This window comes from Ochotona princeps, chromosome X, assembly GCF_030435755.1.
Source record: "Ochotona princeps isolate mOchPri1 chromosome X, mOchPri1.hap1, whole genome shotgun sequence".
Classification (NCBI taxonomy): domain Eukaryota; kingdom Metazoa; phylum Chordata; class Mammalia; order Lagomorpha; family Ochotonidae; genus Ochotona; species Ochotona princeps.
The window spans coordinates 39,564,051-39,590,848 of record NC_080865.1 but is presented as its reverse complement, the minus strand read 5'-3'; positions in this window follow the sequence as shown (position 1 = coordinate 39,590,848).

Genomic DNA, 26,798 nt, shown 5'->3' with positions numbered 1-26,798 from the left:
TAGGGTTAGGGGTACGGTCAGGGTTAGGCTTCGCGTTAGCGTTAGAGTTAGGGTTGATGTAAAGATTAGGGTTAGGATTACCTTTAGGGTTAGGGTTAGGGATAGGGTTAGGGTTAGTGTTAGGGTTCGTGTAAGCATTAGGTTTAGGGTTAGGGTTAGGGTTTGTGTTAGGTTTAGAGTTAGGGTTAGATTTAGGGTAGGGTTAGGTTTAGGGTTGGGGTTAGGTTTAGGGTTAGGGTTAGGGTTTGTTTTAGGGTTAGGGTTAGGGTTGGTGTAAGCATTAGGGTTAGGGTTAGGTTTAGTGTTAGGGTTTCTTTTAGTGTTAGGGTTAGGGTTATGTTTAGAGTTAGGTTTAGGGATAGAGATAGGCTTGGTGTAAGCATTAGGGTTAGGGTTAGGGTCAGGTTTAGGGTTTGTGCTAGGGTTCGTGTAAGCATTTGGGTTACGGTTAGGGTTAGGGATAGGGTCAGGTTTATGATGAGGGTTATGTTTAGGGTTAGGGTTGGTGTAAGCATTAGGTTTAGGGATAGCGTTAAGGTTTGTGTTAGGGTTCGGATAGGGTTAGGCTCAGAGTTAGAGATGGTTAGGGTTAGGGTTAGGCTTGGTCTAAGCATTTGGTTTACGGTTGGGGTTAAGGTTCCAGGTAGCCTTAGGGTTAGGGTTAATGTGAGGGATATTGTTACATGTTACATGGCACCAACTCCACATTCAGAAACCACTTAAGCACGTAAGCCGTTTTCAGCTTGCCCTACATACAAAGGCTCTAGACGCAAATGTTGCTGTAAGAGCTTATTGCATCAAGCAACACTGCATGCTGCTGAATTGCATATTGAAGAAGCATCAGCAGAGTGGATCCTGTGGCAGAACAACTCCATTTGGCTCAGGGACTTCACACACCATCAGGCTGACAGTCAGCTCTCTAGGAAACTCTATTTCAAACAGTATGCTTAATGCCAATTGAGTGCATTGTCCTGAAATGCAGCTTGGTGAGCATCCCACACAAAAGAAGGCCCCACAGGAGGGTTTCACATGCCCCCAAAAATACATTCAGAAAGCATTTCAGTACCAAAGCTGCCTTCAGCTATCCCTACATACAAAGGCTCCACACGCAAACGTGACTGTAAGAGCTAATTCCATCAAGCAACACTGCATGTTGCTGAATTGCATATTGAAGAAGCATCAGACGAGTGGTTCTTGTGGCAGAACAATTCCATTTGGCTCACTGACATCACACACCATCAGGCTGGTAGGCAGCTCTCAAGCAAACTCTATTTCAAACAGTATGCTTAAAGGCGTTTGATTGCATTGTCCTGAAATGCAGCTTGGTGAGCATCTCACACAAATGAAGCCTCCAAAGGCCTGTATCACATGCTAACAACTCCACATTCAGAAACCACTTCAGCGCCTAAGCCCTTTTCAGCTGGCCCTAAATACAAAGGCTCTAGACGCAAATGTTGGTGTAAGAGCTAATTCCATCAGGCAACACTGCATGTTGCTGAATTACATATTAAAGAAGCATCAGCCGAGTGGTTCTTGTGGGAGAACAATTCCATTTGGCTCACTGACTTCACACACCATCAAGCTGACAGGCAGCTCTCAAGGAAACGCAGATTTTGCACACAACTCTTATTTTGTTTGAGTGCATTGTCCTGAAATGCAGCCTGGTGAGCGTCCCACACAAATGAAGGCTCCACAGGCGGGTTTCACATGCCACCAACTCCATATTCCTAAACTACTTCAGTGCCTAAGCCCTTTTCAGCTAGGCCTACATACAAAGGTTCTAGTTGCAAATGTTGCTGCATTGCTGAACTGCATATTGAAGAAGAATCAGCCCAGTGGTTCTTGTGGCAGAACAACTCCATTTGGCTCACTGACTTCACACACGTTCAAGCTGACAGGCAGCTCTCAAGCAAACTAAGTGTTCAAACACTATGCTTAATGCCGTTTGAGTGCATTGTCCTGAAATGCATCTTTTTGAGCATCCCACGCAAATGAAGACTCCACAGGCGGGTTTCACATGCCACCAACTCCACATTCAGAAACCACTTCAGGGCCAAAGCCGTTTACAGCTAGCCCTAAATTCAAAGGCTCTAGACGCAAATGTTGCTGTAACAGCTAATTCCATCAAGAAACACTGCATGTTGCTGAATTGCATATTGAAGAAGAATCAGCCGAGTGGTTCTTGTGGCAGAACAACTCCATTTGGCTCACTGACTTCACACACCATCAAGCTGAATGGCAGCTCTCAAGGAAACTCAGATTTCGCACACTATGCTTAATGCCGTTTGAGTGCATTGTCCTGAAATGCATCTTGGTGAGCATCCCACACAAACGAAGGCTCCACATGCGGGTTTCACATGCCACCAACTCCACATTAAGAAACCAATTCAGGGCCTTAGCCGTTTTCAGCTAGTCCTAAATACAAAGGCTCTAAACGCAAATGCTGCTGTAAGAGCTAATTCCTTCAAGCAACACTGCTTGTTACTGAATAGCATATTGAAGAAGAATCAGCCGAGTGGTTCTTGTGGCAGAACAACTCCATTTGGCTCACTGACTTCACACACCATCAGGCTGACAGGCAGCTCTCAAGCCAACTACGTGCATACACACTATGCTTAATGCCGTTTGAGTGCATTGTCCTGAAATGCAGCTTGGTGAGTATCTCACATAAACGCAGCCTACAAAGGCCGGTTTTACATGCCACCAACTCCACATTCAGAAACCACTTCAGGGTCAAAGCCTTTTTTAACTAGCCCTAAATTCAAAGTCTCTAGACACAAATGTTGCTGTAAGAGCTAATTCCATCAAGCAACACTGCATGTTGCTGTATTGCATATGGAAGAAGCATTAGCCAAGTGGTTATTGTGGCAGAACAACTCCATTTGGCTCACGGAATTTACACACCATCAGGCTGACATACAACTCAAGCACTCTACGTGCTCACACACTATGCTTAATGCCGTTTGAGTGCATTGTCCAGAAATGCAGCTTGGTGAGCATCCCACACAAATGAAGGCTCCACAGACGGGTTTCACATGCCCCCAACAACACATTCAGAAACCACTTCAGCACCGAAGCTGCTTTCAGCTACCCTAAATACAAAGGCTCTAGACGCAAATATTGCTGTAACAGCTAATTCCATCAAGCAACACTGCATGTTGCTGAATTGCATATTGTGGAAGAATCTGCCGAGTGGTTCTTGTGGCAGAACAACTCCATTTGGCTCACTGACTTCACACACCATCAGGCTGGTAGGCAGCTCTCAAGCAAATTCTATTTCAAACAGTATGCTTAAAGGCGTTTGATTGCATTGTCCTGAAATGCAGCTTGGTGAGCATCTCACACAAATGAAGCCTCCAAAGGCCTGTTTCACATGCTAACAACTCCACATTCAGAAACCACTTCAGCGCCTAAGCTGCTTTCAGCAAGCCCTAAATACAAAGGCTCTAGATGCAAATGTTGGTGTAAGAGCTAATTCCATCAAGCAACACTGCATGTTGCTGAATTACATATTGAACAATCATCAGCCGAGTGGTTCTTGTGGGAGAATAACTCCATTAGACTCACTGACTTCACACACCATCAAGCTGAAAGGCAGCTCTCAAGGAAACTCAGATTTCGCACACTATGCTTATTGTGTTTGAGTGCATTGTCCTGAAATGCAGCTTGGTGAGCATCCCACACAAATGAAGGCTTACACGCAGGTTTCACATGCCACCAACTACACATTCCTAAACCACTTCAGCGCCTAAGCCCTTTTCAGCTGGCCCTAAATACAAAGGTTCTAGACGCAAATGTTGGTGTAAGAGCTAATTCCATCAGGCAACACTGCAAGTTGCTGAATTACATATTAAAGAAGCATCAGCCGAGTGGTTCTTGTGGGAGAACAATTCCATTTGGCTCACTGACTTCACACACCATCAAGCTGACAGGCAGCTCTCAAGGAAACGCAGATTTTGCACACAACTCTTATTTTGTTTGAGTGCATTGTCCTGAAATGCAGCCTGGTGAGCGTCCCACACAAATGAAGGCTCCACAGGCGGGTTTCACATGCCACCAACTCCATATTCCTAAACTACTTCAGTGCCTAAGCCCTTTTCAGCTAGGCCTACATACAAAGGTTCTAGTTGCAAATGTTGCTGCATTGCTGAACTGCATATTGAAGAAGAATCAGCCCAGTGGTTCTTGTGGCAGAACAACTCAATTTGGCTCACTGACTTCACACACGTTCAAGCTGACAGGCAGCTCTCAAGCAAACTAAGTGTTCAAACACTATGCTTAATGCCGTTTGAGTGCATTGTCCTGAAATGCATCTTTTTGAGCATCCCACGCAAATGAAGACTCCACAGGCGGGTTTCACATGCCACCAACTCCACATTCAGAAACCACTTCAGGGCCAAAGCCGTTTACAGCTAGCCCTAAATTCAAAGGCTCTAGACGCAAATGTTGCTGTAACAGCTAATTCCATCAAGAAACACTGCATGTTGCTGAATTGCATATTGAAGAAGAATCAGCCGAGTGGTTCTTGTGGCAGAACAACTCCATTTGGCTCACTGACTTCACACACCATCAAGCTGAATGGCAGCTCTCAAGCAAACTCAGATTTCGCACACTATGCTTAATGCCGTTTGAGTGCATTGTCCTGAAATGCATCTTGGTGAGCATCCCACACAAACGAAGGCTCCACATGCGGGTTTCACATGCCACCAACTCCACATTAAGAAACCAATTCAGGGCCTTAGCCGTTTTCAGCTAGTCCTAAATACAAAGGCTCTAAACGCAAATGCTGCAGTAAGAGCTAATTCCTTCAAGCAACACTGCTTGTTACTGAATTGCATATTCAAGAAGAATCAGCCGAGTGGTTCTTGTGGCAGAACAACTCCATTTGGCTCACTGACTTCACACACCATCAGGCTGACAGGCAGCTCTCAAGCCAACTACGTGCATACACACTATGCTTAAAGCCGTTTGAGTGCATTGTCCTGAAATGCAGCTTGATGAGCATCTCACACAAACGCAGCCTACAAAGGCCGGTTTTACATGCCACCAACTCCACATTCAGAAACCACTTCAGCGCCGAAGCTGCTATCAGCTAGCCCTAAATAAAAAGGCTCTAGACGCAAATGTTGCTGTAACAGCTAATTCCATCAAGCAACACTGCATGTTGCTGAATTGCATATTGTAGAACAATCAGCCGAGTAGTTCTTGTGGCAGAACAACTCCATTTGGCTCACTGACTTCACACACCATCAGACTGACAGCCAGCTCTCAAGTGAACTCAGATTTCGCACACTATGCTTAATGCCGCTTGAGTGCATTCACCTGAAATGCAGCTTGGTGAGCATCCCACACAAATGAAGGTTTACAGGCGGGTTTCACATGGCACCAACTACACATTCCTAAACCACTTCAGCGCCTAAGCAATTTTCAGCTAGCCCTACATACAAAGGCTCTAGACACAAATGTTGCTGTATTTCTGAACTGCATTTTGAAGAAGAATCAGCCAAGTGGTTTTTGTGGCAGAATAACTCCATTTGGCTCACTGACTTCACACACGTTCAAGCTGACAGGCAGCTCTCAAGCAAACTAAGTGTTCAAACACTATGCTTAAAGCCGTTTGAGTGCATTGTCCTGAAATGCAGCTTGGTGAGCATCCCACACAAATGAAGACTCCACAGGCGGGTTTCACATGCAACCAACTCCACATTCAGAAACCACTTCAGGGCCAAAGCCGTTTACAGCTAGCCCTAAATACAAAGGCTCTAGACACAAATGTTGCTGTAAGAGCTAATTCCATTGAGCAACACTGCATGTTGCTGAATTGCATATGGAAGAAGAATCAGCCAAGTGGTTCTTGTGGAGAAAAACTCCATTAAGCTAACTAACTTCAAAAACCATCAGGCTGACAGGCAGCTCTCAAGCAAACTACGTCTTCACACATTTTGCTTAATGCCGTTTGAGTGCATTGTCGTGAAATGCAGCTTGGTGAGCATCTCACAAAAACTAAGACTCCACAGGCGGGTTTCACATGCCACCAACTGCAAATTCAGAAAACCTTCAGGGCCAAAGCCATTTCAGCTAGCCCTAAATAAAAAGTCTCGACGCAAATGTTGCTGTAAGAGCTAATTCCATCAAGCAATACTGCATTTTGCTGAATTGCATATTGAAGAAGAATCAGCCGAGTGGTTCTTGTGACAGAACAACTTCATTTGGCTCATTGACTTCACACACCATCAGGCTGACTGGCAGCTCGCAAGCAAACTCAGATTTCGCACACTATGCTTAATGCCGTTTGAGTGCATTGTCCTGAAATGCATCTTGGTGAGCATCTCACACAAACGAAGGCTCTACAGGCGGGCTTCACATGCCACCAACTCCACATTAAGAAACCAATTCAGCGCAAAAGTCGATTTCAGCTAGTCTTAAATACAAAGGCTCTAAACGCAAATGTTGCTGTAAGAGCTAATTCTTTCAAGCAACACTGCATGTTACTGAATTGCATATTGAAGAAGAATCAGCCGAGTGGTTCTTGTGGCAGAACAACTCCATTTGGCTCACTGACTTCACACACCATCGGGCTGACAGGCAGCTCTCAAGCCAACTACGTGCATACACACTATGCTTAATGCCGTTTGAGTGCATTGTCCTGAAATGCAGCTTGGTGAGTATCTCACATAAACGCAGCCTACAAAGGCCGGTTTTACATGCCACCAACTCCACATTCAGAAACCACTTCAGGGTCAAAGCCTTTTTTAACTAGCCCTAAATTCAAAGTCTCTGGACGCAAATGTTGCTGTAAGAGCTAATTCCATCAAGCAACACTGCATGTTGCTGTATTGCATATGGAAGAAGCATTAGCCAAGTGGTTCTTGTGGCAGAACAACTCCATTTGGCTCACGGAATTCACACACCATCAGGCTGACATACAACTCTCAAGCACTCTACGTGCTCACACACTATGCTTAATGCCGTTTGAGTGCATTGTCCAGAAATGCAGCTTGGTGAGCATCCCACACAAACGAAGGCTCCACAGGCGGTTTTCACATGCCCCCAACAACACATTCAGAGACCACTTCAGCACCGAAGCTGCTTTCAGCTATCCCTAAATAAAAAGGCTCTAGACGCAAATGTTGCTGTAACAGCTAATTCCATCAAGCAACACTGCATGTTGCTGAATTGCATATTGTAGAACAATCAGCCGAGTGGTTCTTGTGGCAGAACAACTCCATTTGGCTCACTGACTTCACACACCATCAGACTGACAGCCAGCTCTCAAGTGAACTCAGATTTCGCACACTATGCTTAATGCCGCTTGAGTGCATTCATCTGAAATGCAGCTTGGTGAGCATCCCACACAAATGAAGGTTTACAGGCGGGTTTCACATGCCACCAACTACACATTCCTAAACCACTTCAGCGCCTAAGCAATTTTCAGCTAGCCCTACATACAAAGGCTCTAGACACAAATGTTGCTGTATTTCTGAACTGCATTTGGAAGAAGAATCAGCCAAGTGGTTTTTGTGGCAGAATAACTCCATTTGGCTCACTGACTTCACACACCATCAGGCTGACAGTTAGCTCTTAAACAAACTATGTGCTCACACACTATGCTTAATGCCGTTTGAATGCATTGTCCTGAAATGCAGCTTAGTGAGCATCCCACACAAACGAAGGCTCCACAGGCGGGTTTCACATGCCACCAACTTCACATTCAGAAACCATTTCAGCATCTAAGCCTTTTTCACCTAGTCCTAAATACAAAGGCTCTAGACACAAATATTGCTGTAAGAGCTAATTCCATCAGGCAACACTGCATGTTGCTGAATTGCATATGGAAGAAGCATCAGCTGAGTGGTTCTTGTGGGAGAACAACTCCATTTGGCTCACTGACTTCACACACCATCAAGCTGACTGGCACCTCTCAAGGAAACTCAGATTTTGCACACTACGCTTATTTTGTTTGAGAGCATTGTCCTGAAATGCAGCTTGGTGAGCATCCCACACAAATGAAGGTTTACAGGCGGGTTTCACATGCCACCCATTCCACATTCCTAAACCACTTCAGCGCCTAAGCCATTTTCAGCTAGCCCTACATACAAAGGCTCTAGACACAAATGTTGCTGTATTTCTGAACTGCATTTTGAAGAAGAATCAGCCGAGTGGTTCTTGTGGCAGAACAACTCCATTTGGCTCACTGACTTCACACACCATCAGGCTGACAGGTAGCTCTCAAACAAACTACGTGCTCACACAGTATGCTTAATGCCGTTTGAATGCATTGTCCTGAAATGCAGCTTGGTGAGCATCCCACACAAGCGAAGGCTCCACAGGCGGATTTCACATCCAACCAACTGCAAATTCATTAAAAACTTTAGCGCCAAAGCCATTTTCAGCCAGCCCTAAATACAAAGGCTCTAGACGCAAATGTTGCTGTAAGATCTAATTCCATCAAGCAACATTGCATGTTGCTGAATTGCATATTGAAGAAGAATCAGCCCAGTGGTTCTTGTGGCAGAGAAACTCCATTTTGTTCAAGGACTTCACACACCATCAAGCTGACAGGCAGATCTCAAGCAAACTACGTCTTCACACACTTTGCTTAATGCCGTTTGAGTGCATTGTCCTGAAATGTAGCTTGGTGAGCATCCCACACAAATGAAGGCTTTACAGGCGGGTTTCTCATGCCACCAACTCCAATTTCAGAAACCAATTCAGTGCCAGAGCCGTTTTCAGCTAGCCCTAAATACGAAGGTTCTAGACGCAAATGTTGCTGTAAGAGTTAATTCCATCAAGCAACACTGCATGATGCTGAATTGCATATTGAAGAAGAATAAGCCAAGTGGTTCTTGTGGGAAAACAACTCCATTTGGCTCACTGACTTCACACACCATCAGGCTGACAGGCAGCTCTCAAGTAACGTCAGATTTCACATAGAATGCTTAATGTTGTTTGAGTGCATTGTCCTGAAATGCAGCTTGGTGAGCATCCCACACAAACGAAGGCTCCAAAGGCGGGTTTCACATGCCACCAACTCCACATTCAGAAACCAATTCATCGCCTAAGCCATTTTCAACTAGCCCTAAATTCAAAGGCTCTAGACAAAAATGTTGCTGTAAGAGCTAATTCCATCAAACAACACTGCATGTTGCTAAATTGCATATTGAAGAAGAATCAGCCGAGTGGTTCTTGTGGCAGAACAACTACATTTGGATCACTGACTTCGCACACCTTCAGGCTGACAGGCAGCTCTCAAGGAACCTCAGATTTCCCACACTATGCTTAATGCTGTTTTAGAGCATTGTCCTGAAATGCATCTTGGTGAGCATCCCACACAAACGAAGGCTCCAAAGGCGGGTTTCACATGCCACCAACTCCACATTCAGAAACCAATTCATTGCCTAAGCCATTTTCTACTAGCCCTAAATTCAAAGGCTCTAGACAAAAATTTTGCTGTAAGAGCTAATTCCATCAAGCAACACTGCATGTTGGTGAATTGCATATTGAAGAAGAATCAGCCGAGTGGTTCTTGTGGCAGAAAAACCCCATTTCGATCACTGACTTCACACACCATCAGGCTGACAGGCAGCTCGCAAGCAAACTACGTGTTCACACATTATGCTTAATGCCATTTGAGTGCATTGTCCTGAAATGCAGCTTTGTGAGCATCCCACACAAAGGAAGCCTCCACAGGTTGGTTTCAAATGACACCAAACTCACATACAGAAACCACTTCAGCCTGTAAGCCTTATTCAGCTAGCCCTAAATTCAAAGGCTCTAGATGCAAATGTTTCTGTAAGAGCTAATTCCATCAAGCAACACTGCATGTTGCTTAATTGCATATTGAAGAAGAATCAGCCGAGTGGTTTTTATGGAGAACAACTCCATTTGGCTCACTGACTTCACACACCATCAGGCTGACAAGCAGCTATCAAGCAAACTACGTGTTCACACACTTTGCTTAATGCCGTTTGAGTGCATTGTCCTAAAATGCAGCTTGGTGAGCATCCCACACAAACGAAGGCTACAAAGGCGGGTTTCTCATACAATCAACTCCACATTCAGAAACCACTTCAGCGCCAAAGCTGCTTTCAGCTAGCGCTAAGTACAAAAGCTCTAGACGCAAACGTGGCTGTAAGAGCTAATTCCATCAAGCAACAATGCATTTTGCTGAATTGCATATGGAAGAAGAATCAGCCGAGTGGTTCTTGTGGGAGAACAACTCCATTTGGGTCACTGACTTCACACACAATCAAGCAGACATGCAGCTCTCAAGCAAACTACGTGTTAACACACTATGCTTAATGCCGTTTGAGTGCATTGTCCTAAAATGCATCTTGGTGAGCATTCCACACAAACGAAGGCTCCACAGGCGGGTTTCACATGCCACCAACTCCACATTCAGAAACCACTTCAGCATCTAATCCTTTTTCAGCTAGCCCTAAATACAAATTCTTTAGACGCAAATGTTGCTCTAAGAGCTCATTCCATCAAGCAACACTGCATGTTGCTGAATTGCATATTGAAGAAGCATTAGCTGAGTGGTTCTTGTGCAGGATAACTCCATTTGGCTCAATGACTTCACACACCATCAAGCTGACAGGCAGCTCTCAAGCAAACTATGTTCTCACACACTATGCTTAATGCCGTTTGAGTGCATTGTCCTGCAATAGAGCTTGGTGAGCATCCCACACAAACGAAGGATACAAAGGTGGTTTCACATGCCACCAACCCCACATTTAGAAAACACTTCAGGGCCTAAGCAGTTTTTAGCTGGCCGTAAAGACAAAGTCTCTAGACGCACATGTTTCTGTAAGAGCTAATTCCATCAAGCAACACTGGATGTTGCTGAATTGAATATTGAAGAAGAATCAGCTGCGTGGTTCTTGTGGGAGAACAACTCCATTTGGCTCACTGACGTCACACACCATCAGGCTGACCGGCAGCTCTCAAGCAAACTACATGTTCACACCTTATGCTTAATTCCATTTCAGTACATTGTCCTGAAATGCAGGTTGGTGAGCATCTCACCTAAACGAAGGCTCCACAGGCGGGTTTCTCATGCAAACAACTCCGCATTCAGAAACCATTTCAGCGCCAAAGTCGTTTTCAGCTAGCCCTAAATACAAATGTTCTAGATGCAAATGTTGCTGTAAGAGCTAATTCCATCAAGCAACACTGCATGTTGCTGAATTGCATATTGAAGAAGCATTAGCTGAGTGGTTCTTGTGGGAGAACAACTCCATTTGGCTCACTGACTTCACACACCCTCAAGATGACAGGCAGCTCTCAAGGAAACTCAGATTTCGCACACTATGCTTATTGCGTTTGAGTGCATTCACCTGAAATGCAGCTTGGTGAGCATCCCAAACAAACGAAGGCTTACAGGTGGGTTTCACATGCCACCAACTCCACGTTCGTAACCCACTTCAGCGCCTAAGCCATTTTCAACTAGCCCTACATTCAATGGCTCTAGACACAAATGTTGCTGTATTGCTGAACTGCATATTGAAGAAGAATCAGCCAAGTGGTTCCTGTGGCAGAACAACTGCATTTGGCTCACTGACTTCACACACCATCAGGCTGACAAGCAGCTCTCAAGCAAACTACGTGTTCACACACCATGCAAGATGCTGTTTGAGTGCATTGTCCTGAAATGCATCTTGGTAAGCATCCCACACAAACGAAGCCTCTAAAGGCAGGTTTCACATGCCACCAACTCCACATTCAGAAACCACTTCAGCACCAAAGCCGTTTACAGCTAGCCCTAAATACGAAGGCTCTAGACGCAAATGTTTTTGTAAGAGCTAATTCCATCAAGCAACATTGCATGTTGCTGAATTGCATATTGAAGAAGAATCAGCTGAGTGGTTCTTATGACAGAACAACTCCATTTGGCTCATTGACTTCACACACCATCAGGCTGACAGGCAGCTCAAAAGCAAACTCAGATTTCGCACACTATGCTTATTTTGTTTGAGTGCATTGTCCTGAAATGCAGCTTGGTGAGCATCCCACACAAATGAAGGTTCCACAGGCTGGTTTCACATGCCACCAACTCCACATCCCTAAAACACTTCAACGCCTAAGCTGCTTTCAGCTAGCCCTACATACAAAAAGCTCTAGACACAAATGTTGCAGTATTGCTGATCTGCAATTTGAAGAAGCATTAGCCAAGTGGTTCTTGTGGCAGAACAACTCCATTTGGCTCACTGACTTCACACATCATCAAGCTGACCGGCAGCTCTCAAGGAAATTCAGATTTTGCACACAACTCTTATTTTGTTTGAGTGCATTGTCCTGAAATGCAGCTTGGTGAGCATCCCACACAAATGAAGGTTTGCAGGCGGGTTTCACATGCCACCAAATACACATTCCTAAATCATTTCAGCGCATAAGCCATTTTTAACTAGCCCTACATACAAAGGCTCTAGACACAAATGTTGCTGTATTTCTGAACTGCATTTGGAAGAAGAATCAGCCAAGTGGTTCATGTGGCAGAACAACTCCATTTGGCTCACTGACTTCACACACCATCAGGCTGACAGGTAGCTCTCAAACAAACTACGTACTCAAACATTATGCTTAATGCCGTTTGAGTGCATTGTCCTGAAATGCATCTTGGTGAGCATCTCACACAAACGAAGGCTCCAAAAGTGGTTTCACATGCCACCAACCCCACATTCAGAGAACACTTCAGGGCCTAAGCTGTTTTTAGCTGGCCCTAAAGACAAAGGCTCTAGACGCAAATGTTGCTGTAAGAGCTAATTCCATCAAGCAACAATGCATGTTGCTGAATTGCATATGCAGGAAGCCTCAGCTGAGTGGTTCTTGTGGGAGAACAACTCCATTTGACTCACTGACTTCACACACCATCAAGCTGACAGGCAGCTGTCAAGGAAACTCAGATTTTGCACACTACGCTTATTTTGTTTTTGAGTGCATTGTCCTGAAATGCAGCTTGGTGAGCATCCCACACAAATGAAGGTTACAGGAGGGTTTCACATGCCACCCATTCCACATTCCTAAACCACTTCAGCGCCTAAGCCATTTTCAGCTAACCCTACATACAAAGGCTCTAGACACAAATGTTGCTGTATTTCTGAACTGCATTTTGAAGAAGAATCAGCCGAGTGGTTCTAGCGGCAGAACAACTCCATTTGGCTCACTGACTTCACACACCATCAGGCTGACAGGCAGCTCTCAAACAAACTACGTGCTCACACACTATGCTTAATCCCGTTTGAGTGCATTGGCCTGGAATGCATCTTTTTGAGCATCCCACACAAATGAAGGCTCCACAGGCGGGTTTCACATGCCACCAACTCCACATCCCTAATGCTGGTGGAAATGAGCCAATCCCAAAAGGTTAAATACCACATGTTTGCCTTAATTTAAGATGATATGATGTTAAGTATAACATGTTGTTTTGAATGTTATATGTTGTGTATAAACTAAAATTGAAGTATAGGTGAGGTGGTCACAGAAGGTGGCTGGGAACCCGCATTTGCTTTTAACATATTGGTTACTCATTACTATGTCAATTAATTCCATAATGATGTAAATTTTTGCTGATGGTATGTTGGAGCTTTCAATTGACTGGGATGATGCTCTGCTGGCTCTGTCATCAGACCAGAGAGGGTATACCTAAGAAGCCGTTGAACTTGACGGGACAATAAGATGCTGGACTCTATGTTGGGTATACGCTTGCAATGGGGAAATCTCAACTGAACTTGAGCTGTGGTTATGCAACAAGGTGGAGGAATCCACCATGGTGGGAGGGTTTGGGGAGGGGTGGGGAGAACCAAAGGATCTATGTAATTGTGTCACATAATACAATGTAATTACTGAAGTTAAACAATAAATAATTAAAAAAAAAAAACACTTCAACGCCTAAGCTGCTTTCAGCTAGCCCTACATACAAAAAGCTCTAGACACAAATGTTGCTGTAAGAGCTAATTCCATCAAGCAACACTGCATGTTGCTGAATTGCATATTGAAGTAGAATCAGCTGAGTGGATCTTGTGAGAGAACAACTCCATTTGGCTCACTAACTTCACACACCATCAGGCTGACAGGCAGCTCTCAAGGAAACTCAGATTTCGCACACTATGCTCAATGCTGTTTTAGAGCATTGTCCTGAAATGCATCTTGGTGAGCATCCCACACAAACAAAGGCTCCAAAGGCGGGTTTCACATGCCACCAACTCCACATTCAGAAACCACTTCAGCGCCAAAGCCGTTTTCAACTAGCCCTAAATTCAAAGGCTCTAGACAAAAATGTTGCTGTAAGAGCTAATTCCATCAAGCAACACTGCATGTTGCTGAATTGCATATTGAAGAAGAATGAGCGGAGTGGTTCTTGTGGCAGAACAACTACATTTGGATCACCGAAACACACACCATCAGGCTGACAGGCAGCTCGCAAGCAAACTACGTGTTCACACATTATGCTTAATGCCATTTGAGTGCATTGTCCTGAAATGCAGCTTGGTGAGCATCCCACACAAACGAAGCCTCCACAGGCGGGTTTCACATGCCACCAACTCCACATTCAGAAACCACTTCAGCCTGTAAGCCTTTTTCAGCTAGCCCTAAATTCAAAGGCTCTAGACGCAAATGTTTCTGTAAGAGCTAATTCCATCAAGCAACATTGCATGTTGCTGAATTGCATATTGAAGAAGAATCAGCCGAGTGGTTCTTGTGGCAGAACAACTAAATTTGGATCACCGACTTCACACACCATCAGGCTGACAGGTAGCTCTCAAGCAAACTACGTGTTCACAAATTATGCTTAATGCTGTTTGAGTTCATTGTCCTGAAATGCAGCTTGGTGAGCATCCCACACAAACGAAGCCTCCAAAGGCGGGTTTCACATGCTACCAACTCCACATTCAGAAACCACTTCAGAGCCAAAGCTGCTTTCAGCTAGCCCTACATACAAAGGCTCTAGACGCAAATGTTGCTGTAAGAGCTAATTCCATCAATCAACACTGCATGTTGCTGAATTGCATATTGAAGAAGAATCAGCCGAGTGGTTCTTGTGGCAGAACAACACCATTTGGCTCACTGACTTCACACACCATCAGGCTGACAAGCAGCTCTCAAGCAAATTACGTGTTCACAAATTATGCTTAATGCCGTTTGAGTGCATTGTCCTGAAATGCAGCTTGGTGAGCATCCCACACAAACGAAGCCTCCAAAGGCGGGTTTCACATGCCACCAACTCCACATTCAGAAACTACTTCAGCGCCAAAGCTGCTTTCAGCTAGCCCTACATACAAAGGCTCTAGACGCAAATGTTGCTGTAAGAGTTAATTCCATCAATCAACACTGCATGTTGCTGAATTGCATATTGAAGAAGAATCAGCCGAGTGGTTCTTGTGGCAGAACAACTCCATTTGGCTCACTGACTTCACACACCATCACGCTGACAAGCAGCTCTCAAGCAAACTACGGGTTCACACACCATGCTTAATGCTGTTTGAGTGCATTGTCCTGAAATGCAAATTGGTGAGCATCCCACACAAACGAAGGCCCAACAGGCAGGTTTCACATGCCACCAACTCCACATTCAGAAACCACTACAGCGCCTAAGCCTTTTTCAAATAGCCCTAATTTCAAAGGCTCTAGACGCAAATTATGTGTTCACACACTATGCTTAATGCCGTTAACGGCATTGTTCTGACATGCAGCTTGGTGAGCATCTGACACAAAGGAAGGCTACAAAGGCAGATTTCACATGCCACCAACTCCACATTCAGAAACCACTTAAGCGCCAAAGCAGTTTTCAGCTAGCCCTAAATACAAAGGCTCTAGACGCAAATGTTGCTGTAAGAGCTAATTCCATCAAGCAACACTGCATGTTGCTAAATTGCATATTGAAGAAGAATCAGCCTAGTGGTTCTTGTGGCAGAACAACTACATTTGGGTCACTGACTTCTCACACCATCAGGCTGACAGGCAGCTCTCAAGGAACCTCAGATTTCCCACACTATGCTTAATGCTGTTTTAGAGCATTGTCCTGAAATGCATCTTGGTGAGCATCCCACACAAACAAAGGCTCCAAAGGCGGGTTTCACATGCCACCAACTCCACATTCAGAAACCAATTCATCGCCTAAGCCATTTTCAACTAGCCCTAAATTCAAAGGCTCTAGACAAAAATTTTGCTGTAAGAACTAATTCCATCAAGCAACACTGCATGTTGCTGAATTGCATATTGAAGAAGAATCAGCCGAGTGGTTCTTGTGGCAGAACAACCCCATTTCGATCACCGACTTCACACACCATCAGGCTGACAGGCAGCTCGCAAGCAAACTACGTGTTCACACATTATGCTTAATGCCATTTGAGTGCATTGTCCTGAAATGCAGCTTGGTGAGCATTCCACACAAAGGAAGCCTAAACAGGCGGGTTTCACATGCCACCAACTCCACATTCAGAAACCACTTCAGCCTGCAAGCCTTTTTCAGCTAGCCCTAAATTCAAAGGCTCTAGATGCAAATGTTTCTGTAAGAGCTAATTCCATCAAGCAACACTGCATGTTGCTTAATTGCATATTTAAGAAGAATCAGCCGAGTGCTTTTTATGGAGAACAACTCCATTTGGCTCACTGACATCACACACCATCAGGCTGACAAGCAGCTATCAAGCAAACTACGTGTTCACACACTTTGCTTAATGCCATTTGAGTGCATTGTCCTGAAATGCATCTTGGTGAGCATCCCACACAAACGAAGGATACAAAGGCGGGTTTCACATGCCACCAACTCCACATTCAGAAACCACTTCAGTGCCAGAGCCGTTTTCAGCTACCCCTAAATACAAATGTTCTAGATGCAAATGTTGCTGTAAGAGTTAATTCCATCAAGCAACACTGCATGATGCTGAATTGCATATTGAAGAAGAATCAGCTGAGTGGATCTTGTGAGAGAACAACTCCATTTGGCTCACTAACTTCACACACCATCAGGCTGACAGGCAGCTCTCAAGGAAACTCAGATTTCGCACACTATGCTTAATGCTGTTTTAGAGCATTGTCCTGAAATGCATCTTGGTGAGCATCCCACACAAACAAAGGCTCCAAAGGCGGGTTTCACATGCCACCAACTCCACATTCAGAAACCACTTCAGCGCCAAAGCCGTTTTCAACTAGCCCTAAATTCAAAGGCTCTAGACAAAAATGTTGCTGTAAGAGCTAATTCCATCAAGCAACACTGCATGTTGCTGAATTGCATATTGAAGAAGAATGAGCTGAGTGGTTCTTGTGGCAGAACAACTCCATTTGGCTCACTGACTATACACACCCTCAAGCTGACAGGCAGCTCTCAAGGAAACTCAGATTTCGCACACTATGCTTATTGCGTTTGAGTGCATTCACCTGAAATGCAGCTTGGTGAGCATCCCAAACAAACGAAGGCTTACAGGTGGGTTTCACATGCCACCAACTCTACATTCCTAAACCACTTCAGCGCCTAAGCCGTTTTCTTCTAGCCCTACATACAATGGCTCTAGACACAAATGTTGCTGTATTGCTGAACTTCATATTGAAGAAGAATCAGCCAAGTGGTTCCTGTGGCAGAACAACTGCATTTGGCTCACTGACTTCACACACCATCAGGCTGACAAGCAGCTCTCAAGCAAACTACGTGTTCACACACCATGCAAAATGCTGTTTGAGTGCATTGTCCTGAAATGCATCTTGGTGAGCAACCCAAACAAACGAAGCCTCTAAAGGCAGGTTTCACATGCCACCAACTCCACATTCAGAAACCACTTCAAACCAAAGCCGTTTACAGCTAGCCCTAAATACAAAGGCTCTAGACGCAAATGTTTTTGTAAGAGCTAATTCCATCAAGCAACATTGCATGTTGCTGAATTGCATATTGAAGAAGAATCAGCTGAGTGGTTCTTATGACAGAACAACTCCATTTGGCTCACGGAATTCACACACCATCAGGCTGACAGACAGCTCAGAAGCAAACTCAGATTTCGCACACTATGCTTATTTTGTTTGAGTGCATTGTCCTGAAATGCAGCTTGGTGAGCATCCCACACAAATGAAGGTTCCACAGGCTGGTTTCACATGCCACCAACTCCACATCCCTAAAACACTTCAACGCCTAAGCTGCTTTCAGCTAGCCCTACATACAAAAAGCTCCAGACACAAATGTTGCAGTATTGCTGAACTGCAATTTGAAGAAGCATTATCCAAGTGGATCTTGTGGCAGAACAACTCCATTTGGTTCACTGACTTCACACACCATCAGGCTAACAGGCAGCTCTCAAGGAAACTCAGATTTCGCACACTATGCTTAATGCTGTTTTAGAGCATTGTGCTGAAATGCAGCTTGGTGAGCATCCCACACAAATGAGCCTCCAAAGGCGGGTTTCACATGCCACCAACTCCACATTCAGACAACACATCTGCGCCAAAGCCATTTTCAGCTAGCCCTAAACACAAAGGCTTTAGACGCAAATGTTGCTGTAAGAGCTAATTCCATCAAGCAACACTGCATGTTGCTGAATTTCATATGGAAGAAGAATCAGCCGAGTGGTTCTTGTGGCAGAACACCTACATTTGGATCACCGACTTCACACACCATCAGGCTAACAGGCAGCTCTCAAGCAAACTACATATTCACACACTATGCTTAATGCCGTTTGAGTGCATTGTCCTGAAATGCAGCTTGGTGAGCATCCCACACAAACGAAGGATACAAAGGCGGGTTTAACATGCCACCAACTCCACATTCAGAAACCACTTCAGCGCCAAAGCCGTTTTCTTCTAGCCCTAAATGCAAAGGCTCTAGATGCAAATGTTGCTGTAAGAGCTAATTCCATCAAGCAACACTGCATGTTGCTGAATTGCATATTGAAGAAGCATCAGCGGAGTGATTCTTGTGGGAGAAAAACTGCATTTGGCTCACTGACTTCATACACCATCATGCTGATAGACAGCTCTCAAGCAAACTATGTGTTCACACATTATGCTTAATTCTGTTTGAGTGCATTGTCCTGAAATGCAGCTTGGTGAGCATCCCACACAAACGAAGGCTACAAAGGCAGATTTCACATGCCACCACTCCACATTCAGAAACCACATCAGCGCCTAGGCCATTTTCATCTAGCACTAAATACAAAGGCTTAGACGCAAATGTTGCTGTAAGAGCTAATTCCATCAAGCAACACTGCATGTTGCTGAATTGCATATTGAAGAAGAATCAGCCGAGTGGTTTTTGTGGCAGAACAACTACATTTGGCTCACTGACTTCACACACCATCAAGCTGACAGGCAGCTCTCAAGCAATGTACGTGTTCACACATAATGCTTAATTCCGTTTGAGTGCATTGTCCTGAAATGCAGCTTGGTGAGCATCCCACACAAACGAAGGCTACAAAGGCAGGTTTCACATGCCACCAACTCCACATTAAGAAACTACATCAGCGCTAAAGCCATTTTCAGCTAGCCCTAAATGCAAAGGCTTAGACGCAAATGTTGCTGTAAGAGTTAATTCTATCAAACAACACTGCATGTTGCTGAATTGCATATTGAAGAAGAATCAGCCAAGTGGTTCTTGTGGAGAACAACTCCATTTGGCTCACTGACTTCACACACCATCAAGCTGACAGACAGCTCTCAAGCAAACTACATGTTCACACACTATGCTTAATGCCGTTTGAGTGCATTGTCCTGAAATGCAGCTTGGTGAGCATCCCACACAAATGATGGTTCCACAGGCGGGTTTCACATGCCACCAACTCCACACTCAGAAACCACTTCAGCGCCTAAGCCTTTTTCAACTAGCCCTAAATTCAAAGGCTCTAGACGCAAATGTTGCTGTAAGAGCTAATTCCATCAAGCAACACTGCATGTTGCTGAATTGCATATTGAAGAAGAATCAGCCAAGTGGTTCTTGTGGAGAACATCTCCATTTGGCTCACTGACTTCACACACCATCAAGCTGACAGGCACCTCTCAAGGAAACTCAGATTTTGCACACTACGCTTATTTTGTTTGAGTGCATTGACCTGAAATGCAGCTTGGCGAACATCCCACACAAATGAAGGTTTACAGGCGGGTTTCACATTGCACCCATTCCACATTCCTAAACCACTTCAGGGCCTAAGCCATTTTCAGCTAGCCCTACATACAAAGGCTCTAGACACAAATGTTGCTGTATTTCTGAACTGCATTTTGAAGAAGAATCAGCCGAGTGGTTCTTGTGGCAGAACAACTCCATTTGGCTCACTGACTTCACACACCATCGGGCTGACAGGTAGTTCTCAAACAAACTACGTACTCAAACTTTATGCTTAATGCCGTTTGAGTGCATTGTCCTGAAATGCAGCTTGGTGAGCATCCCACACAAACGAAGGCTCTACAGGCGCGTTTCACATCCAACCAACTGCAAATTCATTAAAAACTTCAGCGCCAAAGCCATTTTCAGCTAGCCCTAAATACAAAGGCTCTAGACGCAAATGTTGTTGTAAGAGCTAATTCCATCAAGCAACATTGCATGTTGCTGAATTGCATATTGAAGAAGAATCAGCCCAGTGGTTCTTGTGGCAGAGAAACTCCATTTTGTTCAAGGACTTCACACACCATCAGGCTGACAGGCAGATCTCAAGCAAACTATGTGTTCACACACTTTGCTTAATGCCATTTGAGTGCATTGTCCTGAAATGCAGCTTGGTGAGCATCCCACACAAATGAAGGCTTCACAGGCGGGTTTCTCATGCCACCAACTCCAATTTCAGAAACCACTTCAGTGCCAGAGCCGTTTTCAGCTAGCCCTAAATACAAAGGCTCTAGACGCAAATGTTGCTGTAAGAGCTAATTTCATCAAGCAACACTGCATGTTGCTGAATTGCATATTGAAGAAGAATCAGCCGAGTGGTTCTTGTGGCAGAACAACTCCATTTGGCTCACTGACTTCACACAACATCAGGCTGACAGGCAGCTCTCAAGTAATGTCAGATTTCGCATAGAATGCTTAATGCCGTTTGAGTGCATTGTCCTGATATGCAGCTTGGTGAGCATCCCACACAAACGAAGGCTCCACATGCGGGTTTCACATTCCACCAACTCCACATTCAGAAAACACTTCAGCCAAAGCCGTTTTTAGCTGGCCCTAAAGACAAAGGCTCTAGACGCCCATGTTGCTGTAAGAGCTAATTCCATCAAGCAACAATACATGTTGCTGAATTGCATATGGAAGAAGCCTCAGCCGAGTGGTTCTTGTGGGAGAACAACTCCATTTGGCTCACTGACTTCACACATCATCAAGCTGACCGGCAGCTCTCAAGGAAATTCAGATTTTGCACACAGCGCTTATTTTGTTTGAGTGCATTGTCCTGAAATGCAGCTTGGTGAGCATCCCACACAAATGAAGGTTTGCAGGCGGGTTTCACATGCCACCAAATACACATTCCTAAACCATTTCAGCGCATAAGCCATTTTCAACTAGCCCTACATACAAAGGCTCTAGACACAAATGTTGCTGTATTTCTGAACTGCATTTGGAAGAAGAATCAGCCAAGTGGTTCTTGTGGCAGAACAACTACATTTGGATCACTGATTTCTCACACCATCAGGCTGACATGCAGCTCTCAAGGAACCTCAGATTTCCCACACTATGCTTAATGTTGTTTTAGAGCACTGTCCTGAAATGCATCTTGGTGAGCATCCCACACAAACGAAGGCTCCAAAGGCGGGTTTCACATGCCACCAACTCCACATTCAGAAACCAATTCATCGCCTAAGCCATTTTCAACTAGCCCTAAATTCAAAGGCTCTAGACAAAAATGTTGCTGTAAGAGCTAATTCCATCAAACAACACTGCATGATGCTAAATTGCATATTGAAGAAGAATCAGCCGAGTGGTTCTTGTGGCAGAACAACTACATTTGGATCACTGACTTCGCACACCTTCAGGCTGACAGGCAGCTCTCAAGGAACCTCAGATTTCCCACACTATGCTTAATGCTGTTTTAGAGCATTGTCCTGAAATGCATCTTGGTGAGCATCCCACACAAACGAAGGCTCCAAAGGCGGGTTTCACATGCCACCAACTCCACATTCAGAAACCAATTCATTGCCTAAGCCATTTTCTACTAGCCCTAAATTCAAAGGCTCTAGACAAAAATTTTGCTGTAAGAGCTAATTCCATCAAGCAACACTGCATGTTGGTGAATTGCATATTGAAGAAGAATCAGCCGAGTGGTTCTTGTGGCAGAAAAACCCCATTTCGATCACCGACTTCACACACCATCAGGCTGACAGGCAGCTCGCAAGCAAACTACGTGTTCACACATTATGCTTAATGCCATTTGAGTGCATTGTCCTGAAATGCAGCTTCGTGAGCATCCCACACAAAGGAAGCCTCCACAGGTTGGTTTCAAATGACACCAACCTCACATTCAGAAACCACTTCAGCCTGTAAGCCTTATTCAGCTAGCCCTAAATTCAAAGGCTCTAGATGCAAATGTTTCTGTAAGAGCTAATTCCATCAAGCAACACTGCATGTTGCTTAATTGCATATTGAAGAAGAATCAGCCGAGTGGTTTTTATGGAGAACAACTCCATTTGGCTCACTGACTTCACACACCATCAGGCTGACAAGCAGCTATCAAGCAAACTGCGTGTTCACACACTTTGCTTAATGCCATTTGAGTGCATTTTCCTGAAATGCAGCTTGGTGAGCATCCCACACAAATGAAGGCCCCACAATCGGTTTTCACATGCCACCAACTCCACATTCAGAAACCACTTCAGTGCCAGAGCCGTTTTCAGCTACCCTTAAATACAAATGTTCTAGATGCAAATGTTGCTGTAAGAGCTAATTCCATCAAGCAACACTGCATGATGCTGAATTGCATATTGAAGAAGAATCAGCTGAGTGGTTCCTGAGGCAGAACAACTCCATTTGGCTCACTGACTTCACACACCATCAGGCTGACAGGCAGCTCTCAAGTAACGTCAGATTTCGCATAGAATGCTTAATGTTGTTTGAGTGCATTGTCCTGAAATGCAGCTTGTTGAACATCCCACACAAACGAAGGCTCCAGAGGCAGGTTTCACATGCCACCAACTCCACATTCAGAAACCACTTCAGCGCCTTAGCTGTTTTCAGCTAGCCCTAAATACAAAGGCTCTAGACACAAATGTTGCTGTTAGAGATAATTTCATCAAGCAACACTGCAAGTTGCTGAATTGCATATTGAAGAAGAATCAGCTGAGTGGTTCTTGTGGGAGAACAACTCCATTTTGCTCACTGACTTCACACACCATCAGGCTGACAGGCAGCTATCAAGCAAACTGTGTGCTCAAACACTATGCTTAATGCCGTTTGAGTGCATTGTCCTAAAATGCAGCTTGGTGAGCATCCCACACAAACGAAGGCTACAAAGGCGGGTTTCTCATACAATCAACTCCACATTCAGAAACCACTTCAGCGCCAAAGCTGCTTTCAGCTAGCGCTAAGTACAAAAGCTCTAGACGCAAACGTGGCTGTAAGAGCTAATTCCATCAAGCAACAATGCATTTTGCTGAATTGCATATGGAAGAAGAATCAGCCGAGTGGTTCTTGTGGGAGAACAACTCCATTTGGGTCACTGACTTCACACACAATCAAGCAGACATGCAGCTCTCAAGCAAACTACGTGTTAACACACTATGCTTAATGCCGTTTGAGTGCATTGTCCTAAAATGCATCTTGGTGAGCATTCCACACAAACGAAGGCTCAACAGGCGGGTTTCACATGCCACCAACTCCACATTCAGAAACCACTTCAGCATCTAATCCTTTTTCAGCTAGCCCTAAATACAAATTCTTTAGACGCAAATGTTGCTCTAAGAGCTCATTCCATCAAGCAACACTGCATGTTGCTGAATTGCATATTGAAGAAGCATTAGCTGAGTGGTTCTTGTGCAGGATAACTCCATTTGGCTCAATGACTTCACACACCATCAAGCTGACAGGCAGCTCTCAAGCAAACTATGTTCTCACACACTATGCTTAATGCCGTTTGAGTGCATTGTCCTGCAATAGAGCTTGGTGAGCATCCCACACAAACGAAGGATACAAAGGTGGTTTCACATGCCACCAACCCCACATTCAGAAAACACTTCAGGGCCTAAGCAGTTTTTAGCTGGCCATAAAGACAAAGTCTCTAGACGCACATGTTTCTGTAAGAGCTAATTCCATCAAGCAACACTGGATGTTGCTGAATTGAATATTGAAGAAGAATCAGCTGCGTGGTTCTTGTGGGAGAACAACTCCATTTGGCTCACTGACGTCACACACCATCAGGCTGACAGGCAGCTCTCAAGCAAACTACATGTTCACACCTTATGCTTAATTCCATTTCAGTACATTGTCCTGAAATGCAGGTTGGTGAGCATCTCACCTAAACGAAGGCTCCACAGGCGGGTTTCTCATGCAAACAACTCCACATTCAGAAACCATTTCAGCGCCAAAGTCGTTTTCAGCTAGCCCTAAATACAAATGTTCTAGATGCAAATGTTGCTCTAAGAGCTAATTCCATCAAGCAACACTGCATGTTGCTGAATTGCATATTGAAGAAGCATTAGCTGAGTGGTTCTTGTGGGAGAACAACTCCATTTGGCTCACTGACTTCACACACCCTCAAGATGACAGGCAGCTCTCAAGGAAACTCAGATTTCGCACACTATGCTTATTGCGTTTGAGTGCATTCACCTGAAATGCAGCTTGGTGAGCATCCCAAACAAACGAAGGCTTACAGGTGGGTTTCACATGCCACCAACTCCACATTCGTAACCCACTTCAGCGCCTAAGCCATTTTCAACTAGCCCTACATTCAATGGCTCTAGACACAAATGTTGCTGTATTGCTGAACTGCATATTGAAGAAGAATCAGCCAAGTGGTTCCTGTGGCAGAACAACTGCATTTGGCTCACTGACTTCACACACCATCAGGCTGACAAGCAGCTCTCAAGCAAACTACGTGTTCACACACCATGCAAGATGCTGTTTGAGTGCATTGTCCTGAAATGCATCTTGGTAAGCATCCCACACAAACGAAGCCTCTAAAGGCAGTTTTCACATGCCACCAACTCCACATTCAGAAACCACTTCAACACCAAAGTCGTTTACAGCTAGCCCTAAATACGAAGGCTCTAGACGCAAATGTTTTTGTAAGAGCTAATTCCATCAAGCAACATTGCATGTTGCTGAATTGCATATTGAAGAAGAATCAGCTGAGTGGTTCTTATGACAGAACAACTCCATTTGGCTCATTGACTTCACACACCATCAGGCTGACAGGCAGCTCAAAAGCAAACTCAGATTTCGCACACTATGCTTATTTTGTTTGAGTGCATTGTCCTGAAATGCAGCTTGGTGAGCATCCCACACAAATGAAGGTTCCACAGGCTGGTTTCACATGCCACCAACTCCACATCCCTAAAACACTTCAACGCCTAAGCTGCTTTCAGCTAGCCCTACATACAAAAAGCTCTAGACACAAATGTTGCAGTATTGCTGATCTGCAATTTGAAGAAGCATTAGCCAAGTGGTTCTTGTGGCAGAACAACTCCATTTGGCTCACTGACTTCACACATCATCAAGCTGACCGGCAGCTCTCAAGGAAATTCAGATTTTGCACACAACTCTTATTTTGTTTGAGTGCATTGTCCTGAAATGCAGCTTGGTGAGCATCCCACACAAATGAAGGTTTGCAGGCGGGTTTCACATGCCACCAAATACACATTCCTAAATCATTTCAGCGCATAAGCCATTTTTAACTAGCCCTACATACAAAGGCTCTAGACACAAATGTTGCTGTATTTCTGAACTGCATTTGGAAGAAGAATCAGCCAAGTGGTTCATGTGGCAGAACAACTCCATTTGGCTCACTGACTTCACACACCATCAGGCTGACAGGTAGCTCTCAAACAAACTACGTACTCAAACATTATGCTTAATGCCGTTTGAGTGCATTGTCCTGAAATGCATCTTGGTGAGCATCTCACACAAACGAAGGCTCCAAAAGTGGTTTCACATGCCACCAACCCCACATTCAGAGAACACTTCAGGGCCTAAGCTGTTTTTAGCTGGCCCTAAAGACAAAGGCTCTAGACGCAAATGTTGCTGTAAGAGCTAATTCCATCAAGCAACAATGCATGTTGCTGAATTGCATATGCAGGAAGCCTCAGCTGAGTGGTTCTTGTGGGAGAACAACTCCATTTGACTCACTGACTTCACACACCATCAAGCTGACAGGCAGCTGTCAAGGAAACTCAGATTTTGCACACTACGCTTATTTTGTTTTTGAGTGCATTGTCCTGAAATGCAGCTTGGTGAGCATCCCACACAAATGAAGGTTACAGGAGGGTTTCACATGCCACCCATTCCACATTCCTAAACCACTTCAGCGCCTAAGCCATTTTCAGCTAACCCTACATACAAAGGCTCTAGACACAAATGTTGCTGTATTTCTGAACTGCATTTTGAAGAAGAATCAGCCGAGTGGTTCTAGCGGCAGAACAACTCCATTTGGCTCACTGACTTCACACACCATCAGGCTGACAGGCAGCTCTCAAACAAACTACGTGCTCACACACTATGCTTAATCCCGTTTGAGTGCATTGGCCTGGAATGCATCTTTTTGAGCATCCCACACAAATGAAGGCTCCACAGGCGGGTTTCACATGCCACCAACTCCACATCCCTAATGCTGGTGGAAATGAGCCAATCCCAAAAGGTTAAATACCACATGTTTGCCTTAATTTAAGATGATATGATGTTAAGTATA